Source organism: Alligator sinensis, unplaced genomic scaffold, assembly GCF_000455745.1.
Source record: "Alligator sinensis unplaced genomic scaffold, ASM45574v1 scaffold414_1, whole genome shotgun sequence".
Taxonomy (NCBI): Eukaryota; Metazoa; Chordata; order Crocodylia; family Alligatoridae; genus Alligator; species Alligator sinensis.
In genome coordinates, this window is record NW_005842514.1 from 128,881 (window position 1) to 132,906 (window position 4,026).

Genomic DNA, 4,026 nt, shown 5'->3' on the forward strand with positions numbered 1-4,026 from the left:
CTTGTAACCCCCAGGGGCGCCTTGGTGAATAAAACCTCCCCAATTCCCTTCTGTGCCCCCGTGATGAACTTATAGGCAGCCACAAGGTCGCCTCTCAACCTGCTCTTGCGGAGGCTGAATAGATCCAGTTTCTCTAGTCTCTCCTTGCAGGGCTTGGTCTGTAGGCCCTTAACCATACGAGTGGCCCTTCTCTGAACCCTCTCCAGGTTATCCGCATCCCTCTTGAAGTGCGGCGCCCAGAATTGCATGCAGTACTCCAACTGCGGTCTGACCAGCGCCCGATAGAGGGGAAGTATCACCTCCTTGGACCTATTCGTCATGCATCTGCTGATGCATGATAAAGTGCCATTGGCTTTTTTGATGGCTTCGTCACACTGCCGACTCATGTTCATCTTGGAGTCCACTAGGACTCCAAGATCCCTTTCCACTTCTGTGCTACCCAGCAGGTCATTCCCTAGGCTGTAGGTGTGCTGGACATTTTTCCTCCCTAGGTGCAGCACTTTGCATTTCTCCTTGTTGAACTGCATTCTGTTGTTTTCTGGCCACTTGTCCAACCTGTCCAGGTCTGCTTGCAGCTGTTCCCTGCCCTCCGGCGTGTCCACTTCTCCCCATAGCTTTGTGTCATCTGCAAACTTGGACAGAGTGCATTTCACACCCTCGTCCAAGTCACTGATGAAGACTCATGGCAGCTTCCTGCACACACCTATATGCACATGTACCACATATACACATGTGCAGGAACACATTCCCCCCGCCATCTCAGCACCCAGGTGGGGAGGGAGCTGTCACAAGGGCCCATTTTATTTGTGGTCTCTCTACTGAGATAGCTCCTGAAGAGGCTAAATAATGCCAAATATGAAGGGTCTGTGGTGTGGACAAGCAGCTAGCCTAGGCTCCTCCTGCTCATTTGACACAGAGTAGACTTCAGAGAAGGAATGGTCAGGACTGAGAGTTAAAGGCTCCTGAGCCCATCCCCATCCCTTACCCCTAGGTCTGGAAGCCATACTGTGCAACTCTTTCTTCTACAACCTCTACACTGTGTCAGGGACAGGCTTCGTAAACCCTCGTGGCTGGGGAATCCCTGTCCCACCCCCAGCAAATTTAACAGCTACGTTTAATGACACCTAGGACTGGGCCTGAACCAGTAAACTCCAGCCGTGCCCCTTCATTGCAGGAGGATACAAACTCAAGCCTATGCCTCAGGGCCCCCCACTGAAGTTTTCATTTCAGCCCTTTACAGAAAGACAAAACTCAAATCTTAGTTTGGGATAAAATAAACAAGACTCCCTCCCTCTCCCCACCATTTGGGGCATTCTTTCTCCTGGGCTATTCTAGACAGTAGGCAGTAAGATGCCTGCATTCTCCCACTGATATGTGTACTGACCACTTTCATAGCTGAGAAGAAAGAACAAGCCTGAAGCTCTTATAAGGGCAATCCGAGGAACTTTGAGCAAAGCTGCACACTGACCTCTGACTCTGTCTTTGTACACTGTCCCAGTGCTGAGGAAGTCAGTGTGACAGCCTGCCCAGAGGGCTTCAGTTGCCCATTCCGCTATCCCCATGGACACTTAGTATTTGTTCTTTTTTGGCTGATCCTGTGAAGCTAGCAGCCTTTACTGAGCTCCACGTGTGCACTGGAAATGTCACACCTGGCTGACTGACAGCTCAGATTGGGGCGGTCAGCAGAGGGACTGGTGCACAATTATTTTAGGTGGGTGAGGAGGGTAAAATGAGGGGCATAGTGTGGAACTGCACAAGGGGAAATGCAGGTTCCCCACTGGAGGAGATACTGAGAAGGACAATGCAACCCTCTGCATAGGAGGGAAGGCTCCTGAATCTGCAGGGACTGGAACTGAACAGGCCTTTCCCTTTGCTAACTGCCAAACATTATACCAATGCAGTCCACCAATCTCCCCTGTCAGCCTCTGCTTCCCACCAAGGACTCTGGGACTGCCAACCCTGACACATCTGCTCCTCTCACCTAGGTCAATACAATACTACTTTGTAGACAAGTGCTAAATCCACCAAGCCCTGAACCAGGAACTAGGTTCCATTCTGTTGAACCACTTCCTTGTTCTACTTTTTGAAGGTTTTTTGTTACAAAGTGGCAAAAAATACACAAGAAGAAGCTTTGTACCTTGGCTAATAACTATTTTTGGGTATCATAATCCATCAACCCTTCATCCAACTGAGTTTAGAAAGAACCTACATTAGCCATAGCCTTACCTTACTAACTATGGGGCCAATGGGTAAAATTTATATGTAAAGTACCCAATTTAGAATCCTAAATCTCATTGTCCTTAGAACCTAAATCCTATTAAAATCAATGAGACGTTGTTTTTTAAGTGAACAAATCCATTTTGGAAATGGGATTTAGGATTCTAAGTTTCTTTGGCACTTCTGAAAATTTTCCCCAAAATGCCTTAATCTGTGGATTTCAGAAGTGAACCAGAATTATTTCTCTAAAGGAAAGTCAGCTGTAACCCCAAACATGAACGAACATCTCCTCACAATGAGGAACAGAGGAGAAGTTGCAGCATCACTATCACCCAGATATAGTTGGAATTTAAATAAAAAAGGGAAAAGCACCATTTGTACAGTGATCTCTAGGAGATCCATCTCTTGATTCCAGACCCATCTCCTCCTGGTCAAGCTAAAATCTCAGCCTCTCTCTCTCTCTGTCATGTCATGGATGCCTAGGTGTCAAGAAGACCTCTGCTATCCTGCTTGTCACCAAGGCCCATATCTTGGGTGTCATTTTCTATCCGGGGCTTTCTTTCAGTACTGAGACTTCAGCTCCTGCATCTGAGCAGTCCATGGTGTCAGCTTCTATTGCCCAGTGATTTTAGTTGCTAATATCTTTCTCTTATGCTACCTGGGAAGAACTCCCTGTAAATATGCACAAAGCTACCCTGTTATCTTTCTGCAAGGATGCCTACAATGAACATGACAATGTGGAGGCTGCTGGTGCGCTAGAATCTCTTTCTATCATGCTGACCAATACTATCTTGTCATACTTCTGTCATATATCTGGCTGTTTGTATCCTCTTGTTGCCCTGTCATACAGTTCTACAACTATAAACTCTGTGAGGCAGGGAGTATTTTTTGTTCTGTTATTGTACAGCGCCTTGCACAGGGCCCCAGTCAACACAACAACAACACGTGGTGGCTGAGTGGGTGGGGAAATGCCTGCAGAACCCCATGGGCACAGGTGATCCAGCAGCTAATGGTGGCCATGTGATGATCACAGATCAAATGGTTCAGCTAGCAGGATCTGCGCTGGTGTAGAGCACTGTGGTATGGAAAGGCCAGGGAGCTGGAGTTAGACTAAGACATGGAATTGGCTTCCTTTGCTCACCTTTAACAGACTCTCAGTGCAGTCCCCTGCTTGCTGCTGACTTGGTGTCACACCAAGCCCTCTACTCCATGTCAGCTCCTTCCCCAGCTTCCCTGCACAGGTTAAGCAGGCCCAGCTCTCCAAGCAGCTACAGAGCAAGAACAGAGGGGAATCAGGAGGGTTGATGCTTTGTTACTATTCTTCTCTGGACCAACTAATTTAGCAGGCAAAATGTGAAAATGAATTAAATGGGGAGCAGAAGGGACAGAGCTTCCCAGATGTGATTTCTCAACAGGGCTGTGGATCTCAATTGCAGAACTGCACCACTAATACCAGAGATCTCCTTTCAGCAGCTGCATTGTTTACCTTTGCAATCATACTCCCAGAATGGAGTGCCCTATGCGAAGGCAGTAGGCAAATGCTGCAGAGGATCTGCACAAGCTCAGGCACAGCCCACAGAACACCGCCCCCGACTCAGCACCCTCCTTGCTCACTTACTGTGCTGCTAACATTTTGTTCTCCAGAACGTCTGGGGAAAAGGAAAGCATTGTGAACACTTGTATAGGAGTATGTTTGCAAGAGGGAATGTTCAGACCACCAGCTCAAAAACTCTGAGGGCCTGGCAATCCTCAATTTAGGAAATGGAAACAATGTCTTCTGATTCTCCCAATCTCACTGCACAGACACTT

At 47.8% G+C, this 4,026-nt stretch overlaps 1 protein-coding gene across 1 annotated transcript in view; it reads right to left on the reverse strand.

Annotated features, from left to right (window-relative positions):
* Positions 1-3,485, reverse strand: part of NHSL2 (NHS like 2) — a 76,541-nt gene extending 73,056 nt beyond the window's left edge. The window contains exon 1 of the mRNA XM_025213246.1: positions 3,359-3,485. The gene's annotated coding sequence lies outside the window, so the exon portion shown is untranslated. The remainder of the gene's footprint in view (positions 1-3,358) is intronic.
* Positions 3,486-4,026: the final 541 nt, after the last annotated feature.